Here is a 17,994-nt window from a genome sequence, read left to right as displayed (position 1 = left end):
ATGGAATTTGTTAAAAAAATTTGTTATAATTGTAAGTTTTATATTTAATTGTAAAGTATTTGAATATTTATGGAGGCGTTGAACCATTGTGACATTTACATACGATTTTTAGATAGGTATTTGTTGATTCACTACTATAAAATCATTAAATAGAAATCAATTTTATAGACAAAAAATTATTAGCTTTTATATTAACTAAATTAGATACTATTTTAAAGACTAAACAAAATTATTGATATCTAAATTAAATTCTATTATTGATAAATAGTTTCTAAATTGGTATCTAATTAGTTACTAAGTTCTAGCTACCAATTATTTATATTCTAAAGTTGGTATCTAATTAGATACTAATTTATAAATTATTTATCAATAATATAAATTAATTTAGATTTATCAATAATAAAACTAATTTAAATACCAATAATTTTTTTAATCTCTAAAATAATATATAATTTTGTTAGTATATCAACTAATTTTTTTTTTCTAAACTTGATTTCTATTTAATTATTTTCTTGTAACGAATGATGATAAATCAATGTCTAATATATATTTTAATACATATTTTATCATGGATTAAATTTTTTTTAAAATTAACAAAATTAGAAAGAAAATACTCATTAAATTAAAAATAACAAATCAAAAAATTTATTAAAGTCTTAAAAAGTGATTAAATATTTGTTTTGGTAATATTTTTAAGATGTACTTTAATCAAAATTTGGATTTAGCACTGTGGTTTTAAAACAAATTAATTTAATCTTATGCTTTTTAAAAAATATTTAAATTGGTCCATTCTTTTAAGTTTTCATCAACAGTTATCTAAATTGGCACTTACACTTATGGTATTGGTTTGCAGACGTGGGGTTTATTAATTCTTCGCCTTCTCTCATCCCTTTTCCGCTTTCCCCTTTCTCCATTTCTTCAGACCCTCCCTCCCTCCATTGTCAATGCTTTACCACCCCAAAAATCTTACACATTCCCAATATGACTGAGCTGGGAAAGTTGCAGCAAATGGAGGAGAAGAAGCTGGAGCAGGGGTGCAGGTACTGGTGTTGCTGGGGCAGTGATAGTGGGGTGGTTGTGGGAGGCTGCGTGGGTGCACCACCTCGCTTGTGCTATGCATGATAATACTATTAGTGGGATGCCAATACTGGCCCTTATAGGTGTGCTATCTGCTAAACGGTGGAGAAGAATGCACTGTTTCCCACGCAAAATAACTGGCGAGCACGGCGGAGAAGAACACCAAGATAAACCTCAAAGGGCACATCTCTCAACAACCACTTCGTGACTTTGGGAATGAGAGTTGTTTACAATGTCAAAAGCTACCTTCTCCAACTGCTTCTTGCGTTTGCATATTGGGTCCGTTTTTATGGCCAATGATACACAAAATTCGCAATATAATATTAATAATGTATAAAGATTTTATTTCAAAATTATCTATTATTATGGCTAGATACACGGGATGTTAGTTAATATTTGCAATAATATTTATCTTTTAAATATTTAGCAATGAGTTTTCAACTTTTTGATTGGTTCAAAATTATTGGATAGAAAAATGAGTACTTAAAAAGAAAATTCTATTAAAACTAGTAATTAGTTTTTGAATAAAAAAATTAGTTATTGATAAACTTGATTGAAAATATTACAATATTGGTAAAAATAATGAAATATATTTTTCACTTTATAAATTATAAATTATGTATAGATATCTATAAAGAGAAGTATACCTATCTATCAAGATAAGTAATAATTTTTTCAATATTCAAATATATCTATCAAGATAAGTAATAATTCTTTCAATATTCAAACAAAAGAGTAAGGGTAACAATAATGAAATACATTTTTTGGTGTTTGAGTGAGTTAAAGTAAATGTCTATCAACCCACATTTCAATTCAAAGTTTTACTTACTCATTCTTTTCAAATGAACACAATTATTTTTAATTTATTTAATAGAAAAGAAGATCAATTTGGAACAGAAAAGTAACGTACCAATATTTTCACTCTCCTGCGTCCATATCTAACAACAAATATTAACAAATATCTTTAATTTTTATTTAATAGAGAAAAAGATCTTTAAAACAGAAAAGTAGGGTAACCAATTTCTCCACTCCCCTACTAGTTAAATGATAACAAATAAAATAAATTTTAAAATTAAAAAAACTGTTTTATTAACTTCTGAAATTACAAAATGTCAAAATAACAAAAATAAATCAATAAAATAAAATATTAAGTAAGGATAAAATAAAAAAAAAATTTAGAACAGTTTTTTATCAGCAATAAATTAATAGAATAAATTAAAATGGAGAATCCTTTATATAGATATAAATAAGTATAGATATATTATTACTTAAAATATGTAGTTGGACATACTCATTTAAGAATGAATTTAAAACAAACTAGATTATAATTTAATATGTCAATCTCAATTTAATTAATTATACGAAAATTAACCTAAGTTTTTTAATATATATATTTTATTACAATAATTTTGTTATTATACCACAACTTTAATACAATAGATATATATGAATAATATATTTAATTATGTTATTTTTATATAATGAACAAAATAACATAATTTGTTGATTGAAGAAGGATTGTCTAGTATATATTTTAATACATATTTTATCATGGATTAACCGTTTATTAAATTAACAAAATTAAAAAAAAAACTCATTAAATTAAGAATAACATGACTCAAAATTTATTATTGTTTTAAAAGTGATTAAATATTTGCAATTTTTTTAAGATGGATTTTAATTAAAGTTTTTCTCATCCCTAGGTTGATGAATGGCAAGATTTTCACAATGATACAGTTTTCATATCTGAATATTACAATCCTAAAATATAATATATTTTATTCTATCAAATATATATTATTACTTAAGAATAAATTTAAAATAATTAGATTATAATTTAATAATCTATCTCAATTTAATTAATTGTAGGAAAATTAACCTAAATGTTTTTACATTTTTTTTTATCATAATGATGTGTTATTATACCACTATCTATAATATATTTAATTGTGTTATTTTTTACATTTATTTGTATAGCCTAACCCAACTCACTTTCTTCATTGCGCACTCAGTTTCCAAATCTAAAATCCCAAGGTACGCTCAATTTCCTTCGCCCCTCCTCCTCTTGCAACCTCTTTTGTTGCTCTCCTAAGTTAGCTCCGACCTCGTCGTTGCCCTCCGTCGCCCACCTCCTCCTTCTGCAGGTGAGTCTCCTCTTTCTCTCCATTTTCTTCTTTCCCAACTACAACACCGCAATTCCATTTCACGTCCTCAAACCTGTTATTTTTTTAGTTTTTTATATTTTATTTTCGTTGAATGTAGATTTTGGGATTGCAGTGGGATTGAAGGGATTCGTCTAAGTTGGTGAGTTGTATGATTTTTTTTTTCAATTTTAAGTTTGTTTCTAGATTTTGAATTATTTGTTGGGATTGGCCTACACCACTGCAACTCCATTTTAGTCCTCACAGCTGTTATTGTTTTAGTTTTTTTTTTAAAAATTATTTTCGTTGAATGAAGATTTTGTGATTGCAATGGGATTGAAGGGGTTCGTCTAAATTGGTGGAGTGTTTTCAAATTCCTGAAAGGTGAGTTATATGGATTTTTTTTATTTCAATTTTGAGTTTGTTTCTGTATTTTAAATTTTTTTGTTTGTGGTGAAATTGATAGATGATTTTTTAAATTGAAAATTGATTAGTTGAAATAGAAATTAATCAGAATGGTTTTGTTTTGAATGTTTTTTAAAAGGTTCAAAACTAGTTTCTTGCAAATTGAAACTTTTTTTTTATATTTATATTTACATAGGATAGGATTTTGTATCGGCTTAACCCTTAAATTATTTTTAATATTTTCTTTGTTGTCCAGGTATCTGTCCAACCCACACTTAATTTAAACTAAAAAAATGTTTTGTTCAGCTTAGCGTCTTTTTAGTCCGCGCTAATTGTGTCTTTCACTAAGTCGACGCTAAAATCCTTTGTTTTCAGAGTTTTAGCGGTCATTTTTGGGTGATGCATAGTCCACGCTTAAGTGTTTTGTAGGGAGATAAAAAAATATATCGATTGAAACGTTGGTCTTTCGTGCACTAATAATTGTGATTAGGGCAATTAAATTATTGCTTACAATTATCATGGTTTTTAACCTTTTCTTTTATCAAGTCATGGTCACATATACATAAAATATTAAGAAATAATGTATTTGAAAAATGAGAGCTTATGTTTGTACAGATTTGGAAGGTTGAGAGATAAAGCAATGAAAAGTTATGCATAGATAACAATGCATAATACATGTTTTATTCCATGGGCAAAACAATGAAGTAGGAATGAATCTCACAAGGTTTCCTCTTTCAACAACTTGAATTATAGAAAGAAGCCTTATAGTTTTATATGGAAATAATTAACACGCCCTATACAAACATGACATTCTTTGAACAAATATATTAAAAATATTACACATGTAATCACATTCTTAGAAATTGTTTAGCATTTAGTGTAGTTAACGTTAGTTTCTGGAAAATGGAGGAGATTCATTTGTGTTGTTTTCGAAGAAAGTAAGGAAAGAGAGTAAGGCGCACAGTAAAACGACATGCATAAGTTTAATCTAGACTTTGTTGGCAAGTTAAGGAGTGTGGAAAATTAAATCTGTGAGTGACGAGGGATGAGTTAATTGTGCATTTTGTGTAAGAGGTTAGTGTGTCTTAACTCCCTATGGTTGATGGTGTATGGTTTGACCAAAGAATGTTGTCTTATAGGGTAAGAAGGTGAAGATATTTATGTGCTACACTCAATCAACATGAAAAGTTTGAGAAGGAAGGTTGTTAGTAAGTTGTGAAGGTCTTGAGAGGTAAGTGGATTGGGTTATGGTTTCAGTAGTCAGGATTATGGAAGGTTAATGATTAATGTTATGTTTTTTTACATGGACTCAAACAATATCATCACTAGCAAAGAGTTTGAGAAGCAAGGTGAAATAAGTGCTCCAACTTCCCTAACGTAATGAATCGAAGTACGATGTGGCATGAGGAAGGTGATTTGGGGTTGTATTTTTGCATGAAGGCTTAATGGATTATGGGTGGTAAAATAATCTATTATGCTATCAACCATAATTTATTATGTCTTCCTTTAAAAAAAAATTGTGTTGAAGCTACTTTCATTTCGGTAAAATCCGAAAAGCATAATGTGAGGTTTGATTTTACACTAAATTTATGGTTATATTTGTAAGCACCTATGTCTATCAAATAAATAAATTTTTTACTATATTTATCACTAATTTTATGCAATATTTTTAAGTATGACATATTTTTAAGTATGGCATGGAGTTATTCATGAAATAATATATTGTATAATTGCCTCAAATGAAAAAAAAAACGTATATTAATTTATTACATATAAAATTATATAAATAATTTCAACCTTTTCCATTCGATATTTGATTATTGAAAATATAATTAAAAAAATGTTTTCAATCGGTATAGTAATGTGTGTAAGACCTCTAAGTACTTATATTATATTGTGTTGTTTATTAGAACAAAAGGTAATGTATAATTGATGGCGGAATTGTTAAGTCCCACTTCTTTTATTTGGGAAGTGGATCGAGACAATTGTATTATAATTAAGGGTTGTTGAATCTACAAGGAGTTATTGTTTATCACAATAAATATAACTTTTAAGATGAAGTGATCCAAAAATAGAGATGATTTGTATATAATTTTATAGATAAGTAATTGATAATAATAATAATAATACTAGAATATTTAGATCGAGAGGTGAAATTAGACAACTAAAGTAAATGAATATTTATTTTGTTATTGTTATTTATAAATGCAATGTATGTCTTACTGGAAGTTATAATAGCTCTATTAATAATCCTTTTACTAAAATTATAAATTTTTGTAGTGAATGTATGGTAAATTTGATAGATGAAATTTGTGGGTTATGACTCACCTTTCCGTTTTTTTTTTCATAATTGGGAGGTTACTTGCCACAATCAATTGCAATCAATGGGAGGTTAATTGTCACAATCAATTGCAATCAATGAGAGGTTAATTGCCACAATCAATTGCAATCAATAGGAGGTTAATTACCATTAATTGTATTTATTATTGTTGTCTCTTAGAACCACTATATATAGTGGCTTCCTTCAAGCAATGTAACACACAACAAACAAACAACACACACTTGCTTAGTACAAGGAAGATTTGTTGTAAGAGGTTTTGACCAAGAGAAAGGTATTGACTTTAATGAAGTATTTTCTCCTGTTGTTCGTCATACTTCAATACGTATATTACTTGCTTTAGTTGTCTTGTATGATTTGGAGCTGGAACAGTTAGATGTGAAAACTGCTTTTCTTCATGGTAATCTTGAGGAAGAGATTTACATCCAGCAGCCTGAGGGCTTCGTTGTACCTGGAAAGGAGGACCATGTATGTCGTTTGAAAAAATCTCTTTACGGCTTGAAGCAATCACCAAGACAATGGTATAAGAGGTTTGATTCTTTCATGGTTGGACATGGATACTCCAGAAGCAGCTATGATAACTGTGTTTATTTTCAAAAGACATCTGATGGGTCTTTTGTATACTTGTTGCTATATGTTGATGACATGTTGATTGTTGCAAGAGATAAATTTTTAGTTAACAAGTTAAAGGCTCAGCTTAGCAGTGAATTTGATATGAAGGACTTAGGTCCTGCCAAGAAAATATTGGGAATGGAGATCAACAGAGATCGTCAAGCTGGAAATCTTTTTCTATCACAAAAGAAGTATGTTCTTAAGATGCTTGACAAATTTGGAATGCGAGATTGCAAAGCTGTTAATACTCTAATTGCGCCCACTTCAAGTTGTCATTAGATCAGTGTCCAGAATCAGACTAGGACAAAAGACGCATGTCACATGTCCCGTATTCAAATGCAATTGGAAGTCTCATGTATGCTATGGTATGTACTAGACCTGATTTAGCTTATGCTGTTAGCATTGTTAGCAGGTTCATGCATAATCCAGGCAAGGCACACTGGGAAGCCGTTAAATGGATACTTTGTTATCTGAAAGGGTCTCCAAATCTTGGTTTGGTATTTGATCAACATAGAGCCGATCCCGGAGGAGCAGTTGGCTATGTTGATGCTGACTATGGTGGTGATTTAGATCGAAGAAGGTCACTTTCAACCTACATTTTTATCCTATGTGGGTCTGCTATCAGCTGATATTCTTCACTTCAAGCCATTGCGGTTTTGTCCACCACTGAAGCAGAATATATTGCTACTACAGAAGGTATGAAAGAGGTTATATGGCTTCGAGGCTTGGTAAGTGAACTTGGTCTTCAACAAGATGTTCTTGTTATATTTTGTGATAGTCAGAGTGTTGTCCACTTAACCAGGAACAATAAGTATCACTCAAGGACCAAGCAATTAAACACCATTTTATCCGAGACATTGTTGATACAGGAGATATAATTGTTGAAAAAATTCATACGGCTGAAAATTCTACAGACATGTTAACCAAGCCACTTCCATCGGCTATGTTTGATCATTGCCTGAACTTAGCTGGTATTATCCATACTCAATCAAGACTTCATGGCGAGAGAGTGTTCCAGTCAAAGGCAAGTCAAGGTGGAGATTTGTGGGTTATGACTCACCTTTCCGTTTTCTTGTCATAAGTGGGAGGTTACTTGCCATAATCAATTGCAATCAATGGGAGGTTAATTGTCACAATCAATTGCAATCAATGGGAGGTTAATTGCCACAATCAATTGCAATCAATGGGAGGTTAATTACCATTAATTGTATTTATTATTGTTGTCTCCTATAACCACTATATATAGTGGCTTCCTTCAAGCAATGTAACACACAACAAACAGCAACACACACTTGCTTCATCTCTCTTTTCCATACTCTCTTGCCGGTGGTTTTTACCTCTATTTAAAGGGGTTTTCCACCTAAAAATTTTGGTATCATTCTCACTTTACTTGTTACTTTAATTTCTCATAATCTTTTGTTGAAATTATCACGCTTCCGCACACGATATCCCTACAAAATTCTATATTTTTTTTTAGCGGGGGAAGATAGTTTTTTAACAATTTTATTTCAACAAGTTATTTATATTAACTTTATAAAATAACTCGTTAATATGTAAGTTCTATTTACCAATTTTATTTTTTAATAATATTAAAAAATCTTAATGTTTAAATCATGTTTATGACTATAATTTTTAGATTATTATTTAATTGCTACACTCTTTTTGAATTATTTATTTAATGTTATATTTATTTATTATTAATTTGATTATTCTTTGTTTAATAAAGTATTTACTTTTATTGAGAAAAAATAACTATTTTAAATGATAATGAAGAATAATTTTTTACACAAATTTGACCTGAAATTTAATTTATATAAATTTTTAGATTATAACAATTTAAAATAAATTAAAAAATAAAGTTTTAGTTATTAAAATATATAATTACTCAACATTTAAGGTGTGATTTAATAATTAGTTATGCTTATTTGATAGCTTTGAACTGACTTTGCTAAATATTTGTATGAGAGAATTGTTTGTAAATCAACTTATACATAAGTTAATTTCAATTAATTAAAAATAATTCTATATTTTGTTTCAGTTATCCAAGGTGATTCCAACAAGATGTTGAAATGTTTATGATTCTCACCCTCATTTTCAAGACCTCTCAGAAAATTTGTCATCATTTTTCTCGATCGGTTCAAACGCGGTCATGGCCCCATGGTGGTGTACACTTTCGGCGCCACATTGATGGTGATTCTCTCTTTCAGCCTTTACAACATGGTCAAGTTTTAGCAACACACCCTTGTGGCCGCTGTACTTAACCCCACCAATCAAGTTTTTATGTTCAAGTCCATGCTGGAAGTTTCTCTTATAGGTATCTCAAAATAACCTTTATTTTGTTTGTTTGAGTTATTTATTTACTTTTGTCGATTGTGATGATTTTTATAGAAGATTTCATTGTGTTGTTTTTAGGGTTTAATTACTTACTCATTTTGCCTCCATATCTTTTTATATCTAAACAATCTTTACGTTTTAGTTCTTGTATTTAAAAAGTAATCGACTTTGTATAATATGGATTTCTATTTATATATTGGTTCTTCAGTACTATTTAATGTTTTAGAAATGGTGCTCATGGATTTCACTTATTTCTTATCTTATGTAGTAATTGGTGTAGAATTATTCAGTATTAGGTAGGTTGTTTCTAACTTTCTCGTGTGAATGGGTTTTTATTTTGGATGGAGGTGATTAAGGGTGTCTTAGGAAAGGGATATGGAATTACTGAAATGGCCATCAGCTTCCCTTATATAATGATTGCTTGGAATTTTAGGAAAATTGTCTATTTGAATTTGAATTGTGAGATGTTAAGTAAAAACTTGACATGGATAATCATAAGAAAAAAAAATGGAAAATTACTCTTTTAAGAAAATTAGAACAAAAAGAGGGAAGAAGCAACATGCAAGTAAAAGTTGATAGCTCAAGGTATGAGGCAGCTCCGCAGAGGACGCCTTGGCAGTTAAGAGGAAAATAGCATCCTTGGAAGCCTATGGCTTTGTGGTTGAAGCTCGAAAGAAGAAGTACACGGCGAGAACTAAGTTAGCAGAGTTTTAGGCGATGACATAGAAATGTGCATGACACTTAGCAGTTCAGGCGAACGATATTTCAGATATTAAGATTGACCCAAGCCTACTGCCCAGTAAGTGATCTTGCATTAAGTGTTATTGCTACGAACTAATAGTTTGTTCAGTTATCACTCAAGGTAATCGGTTATGGGGGAGAAATACTGGAGGGGGACGGTGGAACGTAAACAGTACCCTTCATCAAGCTCATCTACTACGTTCTTTTTCTCAAATTTTCCGGATAGTCATGGAGAATATGATATGTTCAAGTTGTTCCAGAGATGGGCAAGGGTCAAAGAAGTGTTCATATCCAGGCGTCTGAATCGGTGGGGTAGAAGGTTCGATTTCGTTAGATTCTTCAACGTCAACAATGCAGCGAGCCTGGAGAGGGATCTAGACCAGTGTTATATTGGAAATAGGAAACTGTATGTTAACCTACCAAGATACCAGAGAGATGAGTTTGAACGTAAACGTGTTGAGCATAAAGATCCTAAAGGATTAAGAAGTGGTGGAGATGTCCATCCTTTTGGGCAGAGGAAAGGAAAGGAGGTGTGGAGGGAAAAAAGTGGGAAGGAAGGTCACAAGAATGGTATTGTCACCCAGTCATATGCAGATGTAGTTAGAAAGAGAACACAAGACCAGTGGAGGGGCCCGAGCCTAACGACTAAAATGGTAACTCTGCCATGGATGACTAATAGCTTGGTTGGTCGTATGACAGCCGAGCTTAACTTTGAGCTCCTACAGGAAGAGTACTTTAAGGGAGGAATGAACATGTTTATGGTAAGATATCTGGGGGATAATCTTGTCCTAATGACACCTAAAGCAGAAGAACGTAAGGCAAACTTTGTCAAGCTTAATAAGGAATGGTTTGAAGGCTTGTTTGAAGATATTAAACCGTGGACAACTTCATGTGTAGCAGATTACAAAGTAGTGTGGGTTAGGTGTTATGGGTTGCCTCTTTCGCTGTGGAGCAAGGAGTGTTTATCGAAAGTTGTAGGGGAAGTCGCAACTCTGGTGGAGGTTGATGAAGCCACGCTGAAATGGGAGTGTTTAGAGTATGCTCGGATTCGGGTGCGTGTGCTTCAGTCAACAAAGGCAGAGATGTCTAAGGGGTTTAGGATTAATGGAGTGGTGTATAATATTAATATTGTGGAGGAGGTGGAGCCCCATGGTGGTGCTGAATTTGTATGCAAGTGTGCCCTTAACCATTATAGCTCGTCGGATAGTGTTTCGTCAACAGAAACCTTTGTTGAAAACACAATCTTTTCAGGTGATTCAGGCAACCTAGAAGGAGGGGATGAGGAGGTGAACCGTTGGCGGCCGAAGAAGACCGACGGAGAAGGAAGTGGTGGGTCAACGACAGGGACAAAGAAAGCACAGGAAAAGGAATGTGTAGACTGGTTGGAGGTTTGTCAGAAAAAGAGGTCTTTACCTTTCACAAGAAAGGAATTGTGTAAGCAAGGTTTATCTGAGGACGGGTCAGCTCTGTTTGCAAATCAAAAAATATCTTACGCATGTGCCCTTATTCAAAATTCTGTGGCTAAGTTAGTAGAGGAGGTGGGGATATCAAGTTTTTTGAACTCCAGGCCCAAACCTATAGAGGCCCATTTCAGGGAAAGTTGCCAACAAGCCCATGGGGTAAACAACGGTGATTGTGGAGCAGGGGAAGGAGTAGCCGCGGGACGTGTCCAGAATATGGAAGTTAGTGGGAATCAACCAGCGGCGTGTGAAAACAAGGAGTTCGCGTTCTCTGCGATTGTATGCAACACAGTAAATAATAACTTTGATATGGTGGAAGGCGTTTGTAAGGTAGGACAAAAAGAGAATAAAGAAGCTTTCGCTCGGGGTGGGGAAGAGGCAGAACGACAAGGAATAGAGGATGCTTTTGGTATGGCTGATTTGCAACAGAAAGAGGACAAGTCGCAATCTCTGTTAGAAGGAAACGTCCCTAGAACCCAACCGCTAGCAGAGCAAGTAAGTGAGTCCTCTGAGGAAATAAGGATGAAAATGACTCTGATTTGCCTTGTGTGCTGGGTGCGGAGGATACAAATTTGGTAAGCAAATGTGAAACTCCTCTTCGCCGGAGGAAAATGAAGGGGCTTCGCGACCTGGTGGAGCCAAGCACCCATCCAAGGAGGTCCGTAAGATTGAGGGAGAAGTCATCTCAAGCTAGGAAGGATTTGTTCACCAGAGAAGGTTCGTTATCTAAGTCTTTATCGGATGGGGATATTGGTAATTTCAATTCTCGCCTTCGAAATTATGAATCTAGAGAGGAACCAACTATGTTATGGGATCAAGGAAAACAGATGGGGTTAGTCTGCCGTAGGGAAGAAGAGGAGGTGATCCAAGAATACCAATGTATGGAGGACAGAGATTTGCAGTTTATGAAGAGCATAACAGGGGGTAATCTGAATGGTTTTTTATATTGATTTTTAATATGAATATTAGAGGACTGGGGGGAGGAATAAAAGTCAGATATCTGAGGCAGTGTATATCTTCAGAGGAGGCAGAGTTTGTGTGCCTTCAGGAAACAAAAACAGTGCAAGTCACGGATGCTAGGTGTTTCTCGCTGTGGGGGGACAACAAAATTGGGTGGATTCATAATGAAGGGGTAAATTGCAGTGGAAGTCTTCTCTCAATGTGGCATAAAGAGGCTTTCGTCTATGAGAGTCATTCCTTGGGTAAGGGCTACATAGCTACAGTGGGTAGTCATGTGAAATCGGCCCAAAGGTGTTGTGTGGTAAATGTTTATGCCGCTTGCAATCTGAGAGAAAAGAAACTTCTTTGGGAGGAACTCTCTAGTTTCAAATTGGCCTCCCAGGTCGAAGTGTGGTGCTTTTGTGGAGATTTTAATGCAATTAGAAGCAGGAATGAAAGGAAAGGGGTGGATAGGGGGGATTTCTCCAGTGAGATAAATGGTTTTAATGACTTTATAGAGTCAAACTTGTTATTGGAGGTGCCTATTGTGGGGAAGAAATACACATGGTTTAAAGCAAATGGGACGGCGAAGAGTAGGATTGATAGAGTCTTAGTTTCCGAGGAATGGTTGCAGAGATGGCCGATGTGCAAGCAATATGTCCAACGGAGGGAAGTCTCAGATCATTGCGCTTTGATGATTAAGTGCATAGACAAGGATTGGGGTCCCAAACCTTTTAGAACTATTGATGCTTGGTTCTTAAAGAGAGGTTTTTTGGGGATGGTGGAGGGTAAGTGGAGGTCCTATGAGGGCCAAGGAAATGTCATAAAGGTGCTTAAGGAGAAGTTTAAACTCCTTAAACTGGATCTAAAAGTATGGAATAAGGACGTTTTTGGGAACTTGAATTCTACAAAGCAGTCCTTATTGCAGGACATTGAAAACCTGGATTGCCAGGATAGCCGAGGCTGTTTGGATGAGAGTCAGAAGAAGCTTAGATCAGATTTGGTAAGGAGGTTTTGGGAGAATGAAGCAAAGATTGAATCCCTTCTACGTCAAAAGGCTAGAACTAATTGGCTCAAATATGGTGACTCCTGCACAAGGTTCTTTCACTCGTCTTTAAGATGGAGAAGGCTTAGGAATGAAGTGAAGGGTGTTGATATAGGGGGTGTATGGTGTGAGGAACCATGCACTATTCGGCATGAAGCAAAGAATCTGTTTGAATCCAGATTTAAAGCAACGAAGGACCTTGGGGTGAGACTGGATGGGGTTGAGTTTAATTCTTTATTGCCAGAAGTAAGCCTGAGTATGATTGAGGCCTTTAGTGAGGAAGAAATCAAGGCAGCTGTATGGCAATGTGAGGGTATGAAGAGTCCTGGCCCAGACGGCTTCAATTTCAATTTCATCAAGAAGAGTTGGAATTTTCTAAAATCTGATTTTGTGGCAACGTTGAAGTGCTTTCATGAAACAGGTGTGATCCCGAAGGGGTGCAATGCTTCATTCATAGCATTAGTACCTAAAGTACGGGACCCGTGTAACCTTCATCAGTTTAGACCCATATCCCTAGTGGGTGCCATCTACAAAGTCATCTCAAAAGTTTTAGCAGGGCGAATAAAGAAAGTTCTACCTGCTCTTCTAGATGGTAGTCAATCGACTTTCATTGAAGGAAGAGGTCTGGTAGACAGTGTGCTTTTGGCAAATGAGGTGATCGAAGATATTAGAAGGAGAGGGAAGAGGGGTCTGTGCTTCAAGGTAGATTTTGAAAAAGCATATGATTCTATCAGATGGGAATTCCTGTACGATGTGCTTCGAAGGTTGGGTTTCCATAATGTTTGGATAAATTGGATTAGAGGATGCATAGAATCAGCTACAGTATCAGTACTTGTCAACGGAAGTCCCACAGAGGAGTTTAAACCCACTAGAGGGTTAAGGAAGGGCGATCCCATAACATCTTTTCTCTTTATAGTGGTGGCGGAAGGCCTAGCTGGACTTGTTCGACAAGCAATGAAAGCGGATCTTCTATCCGGAGTTAAGGTGGGAAACAAGGAGGTAGAGGTGTCTTTAATCCAGTTTGCAGATGACACTCTCTTCTTTTGTGAGGACTCATGGAGCAATGTGGTTGTAATGAAGTCTATCTTAAGGGGTTTTGAGGTAGCATCAGGGTTGAAGATCAACTTCCACAAATCAAGCCTAGCAGGTGTAAATGTGCAGTCTATTAATCTCCTTTGCTATTCAAAGTTTTTGAAGTGGGATTAGAAGTGGGAGGGAATCCAAGGAAGAAGGCGTTTTGGGAGCCTGTTCTCAACAAACTCAAAGCAAGGCTAAGTGTGTGGAAGGGGCGGTTCTTATCAATGGCAGGAAGGACGTGTGTTATAAAGTCTGTTCTCAATGCAATCCCCCTTTTCTATCTTTCAGTTTTCAAAGCGCCAGAGTCAATCTACAAAAGCATTATAAGTATTCAAAGGCAGTTTCTGTGGGGATGGGGCAAGGAAAATAGGCCTATTGCATGGGTAAGTTGGGAAGATCTTTGTAAAACGAAAGAGGAGGGAGGGTTGGGGTTAAAAGACATTAGAAAGTTCAACTTTGCTCTCTTAGGAAAGTGGAGATGGAGGTTTATGTCTCAAGAAAAAGGGAAGTGGAAGGAGGTGTTAGAGTCAAAGTATGGGGTGGAACTAGTAAGTCCCCATCTACCAGTAAAATACCAATCATGGTGGTGGAGAGATCTAGTAAAGGTGTGTAGGGAGGGAGGTGGTGAAGGATGGTTCCAAAAGGAGATACACTGGAAATTAGGTAGGGGGGATAAGGTCAGGTTCTGGGAGGATGTGTGGGTTGGTGACACAAGCCTCAATTTCTTGTTCCAGAGACTATATTCTTTGTCGGTTAATCAGGAGTACAAAGTGGAAGATGTAGGGGTGTGGGAAGGTTCGGAATGGAAATGGAGGCTAGAATGGAGACGAGATAGATTCGAATGGGAATCGGAGCTGGAAGTAAACTTTGTCGAATATCTTGCAAGGGCTGATGTAAAGCAAGCCAAGAATGATATCCGAGTCTGGGGGACAGAGGATCTGGAGACATACTCAGTCAATGCAGCTTACAATACCTTGTCTAATGGAAACGGAGGCACGTATCATGCAGCTTTCGAGTCTTTATGGAGAGCAAAAGCGTTTCCCACTGTTTTGTCAACAACTTGGAGGGTGCTTGTAAATAGGATCCCAACTAGGGAGGCGCTGAGTAGAAGAGGCGTTCAGATGAGTTTTGTAGTTTGTGTGCTATGTGAAGATAATGAGGAATCTTGCAAGCACTTGTTCTTAGAATGTGTGTATGCACAACAGGTGTGGTCTCTATGCCTCAAATGGTTAGGTATCACGTTAGTCCAACACAACGACCTTAAGGACCACTTTGTGAGTTTCCACGTAGCCCAAAGCAGTAGTAAGCAAAATTTGGTCCTCAAAGGAATTTGGGCCGCTATCGTGAGGTGTATTTGGGATCAGAGAAACTCAATTTTGTTTAAACAACAAGTTGTTGATGCTGAAGAGATTCTACAGATGGCACAACTCAAGTCTTGGTTGTGGATGAAGCATAAAGCTGCTTTCCATTCATATTCGTTTGAGGATTGGTTACTTAACCCGTTTGTTTGTATTAAAAGTATAAAATAGAAGGGCACCACTATATAGACTGAGGTCGGTGTGGGAGCTTCTAAAAGGAGAGGAGATGGTTTCAGGGTGATGTGATCAGGAGGTTTTGGGTACCAAGTTTGATCCGAACATGTAGGTGCCTAAATCTGGTTCGTGTTGGAGGTCAAAAGTATATGTCTGGTTCTGTTTTGGTGGTTCGGATTGTTACCACCATGGTAAACACTTATAATAGTTGAAGAACAGAAGATCAGATAATTGGAAGTGAGGGGCGATGTTGATGAGTTACGGGCTGAGTTGCAGGTGTATGGTTAAGAGAAAGGAGCGCAGTTGAGAAGGCCAACATGATCGTCGGTCGATGAAGCGGCGATCTCCGTGAGTGCGTAGTCGGTGGTCGCCGTAGGTATGTATCATCGCTGTACTTGAAGAACTGAAGATCAGATAACCGGAAATCGCCGTGGTAGGCACATCGCTGGGTTTTCCAGAAAGCCTAATTGAAGCTGTTGGAGGTTTACGTATAAAACTGAAGAACTTGGCAGGGGGTAATTTATGTTCGCTGTTATAGTAGGTTGAGAGAGGCAGCACTAGCCATTGGGTGTGGAGGTTGCGGAAAGTCACTCTTCAAGTAGTAGTCAAACTGGTGGGAGGACCTAATGGTGTTATGGTGGTGTGAAATTGCTGTTTAGTGTTTTGAAGCAGTCCAGCATTACAATAGTAGTAGTTTGGGGCTGTTTTTATGATATATCTTTTTTCCCTCCTGTTTTGGGATGCCTCTTAGAGGTCCTAAAAAACAGGGTTTGGGTTATGTAAAGGGTTGGGATACCCCTTTTGTATCCCCTTAATTTAACTTAATTCTTTGCTGATAAAAAAAAAAACAACATGCAAGTGATGTGGTTTAGTTACCCTGGGTTATTTATTTGTTTTATGATAACGCTTTCAAACTAGATATCTGAAGAATGAAGTGATGGTATGGTGACCGTTGTAATCTGTAGCTTTGTGATAAATATGATATCAGCGTATTTGTTTACTATATAATGTTATGCTAAGATCATAAGAGTGACGGTCCTTTTCTACTTTGTGGAAGACGTAATATAATATTATTTGATTGTGTCAATTACTAGCTTGATTTGCATTGTTTTGTTTCCTTTTAATAAGTGTTTCAAACATCAAGAAAAGCCTGTTCCACTTGGTAAGACAACTAAAGTATTCATTGTGTTTTGTCAAAATCTATAAAGGCATTAAGATCTAGCTTTTTTGGGTGTGATTGGGAGTTACAAAGGTAAAGGGAGATGGAAGGGATAAGGGGAAGGAATAGTAAAATAAATAAAGTGTAAAACCTTACATTTCTTCTGATGTTTCCAATTTACTGGGAGAAGGAATTAGAGGCTCCAATAAATTTAAATGATTTAAAGTAGTACAAATCTTGAAACTTACCTTTCCTTTTTAATAAAAACTACCTTTTATTCTTTTAATATAATATAAAATTTAACTCACTAGGAATAAAAGGTATAAATTGTTAATTGATATTTTTTTTTTTTAAAACTATTAAATTTTAATATTGTATTCAATTGCACCTCAAGTAACTTCAATTTATTAGATTTTATATGTCAAAAGTGCTTTCGGTGGGTTAAGAGTGTCGTATAAAATGTGCAGGATTGCTGTTCCTCTATGATGATTGATAGATTGCACCATTGCATAAGAGAGTTATCTTTACTAAGGAAAACTATGGAAGTTATTAAGAAACAAAACCGAAGTTTTGAAGATGACAAAAGTGACAATACAGAGGTACAGACTAAAAATTTAGAAACAGAAGTAGATGCTCTTAAAAGGCAGTCAGAGACTCTTAAAAAGCAGTCAGAGACTCTTAAAAAGCAGTTGAAAGATTTCCTTAAGGAATATGATCGCATCTTCAAAGTCAATCGGAATTGAAAGAGTCAGTAACAAATGAGAGGGTGTCATAAAGAAAATAATAGGTTTTAGAAATTATTTTTAGTTAGAATTAGTAAAAATGATGACATTATAGAGTTTATTTTACTAAAAAAGTTTATAATTTCTTTGTGATTTTATTAAAATAAATTATATTTTTTAAAAGCAAAATTTTAAAATAGAAAAATTATACTAAGCACAATTTAATATAAGGTACAAACATGGACACAAAGATACGTATAATATCTAAAATGTATGACATATATTTATATATTATATAATTATAAATTATATAATTATATAAATTGATATAAAGATTTATGTCTACAAGTATGTTTTAGTTTTTTTTAGCATAAATATGTTTTTCATGGTGATTCAAAAGGATTTGTTCCTT

At 34.7% G+C, this 17,994-nt stretch overlaps 1 long non-coding RNA gene and 1 pseudogene across 1 annotated transcript; both read left to right on the top strand.

The window, feature by feature from the left end:
- Nucleotides 1-3,086: 3,086 nt before the first annotated feature.
- LOC137826661 (uncharacterized) lies at nucleotides 3,087-5,213 on the top strand. Its single transcript, XR_011083567.1, has 5 exons — nucleotides 3,087-3,221; nucleotides 3,340-3,381; nucleotides 3,535-3,602; nucleotides 4,763-4,854; nucleotides 4,953-5,213. It is a non-coding gene; the product is annotated as an uncharacterized lncRNA (long non-coding RNA).
- Nucleotides 5,214-8,642: 3,429 nt separating this feature from the next.
- LOC137830505 (uncharacterized) lies at nucleotides 8,643-17,615 on the top strand (annotated as a pseudogene).
- The last annotated feature ends 379 nt before the right edge of the window (nucleotides 17,616-17,994 follow it).

The sequence above is a fragment of the Phaseolus vulgaris genome, chromosome 11 (genome assembly GCF_000499845.2).
Source record: "Phaseolus vulgaris cultivar G19833 chromosome 11, P. vulgaris v2.0, whole genome shotgun sequence".
NCBI classification, from domain to species: domain Eukaryota; kingdom Viridiplantae; phylum Streptophyta; class Magnoliopsida; order Fabales; family Fabaceae; genus Phaseolus; species Phaseolus vulgaris.
The sequence above is the reverse complement of the archived record's forward strand: the minus strand, read 5'-3'. Positions and strand labels throughout refer to the sequence as shown.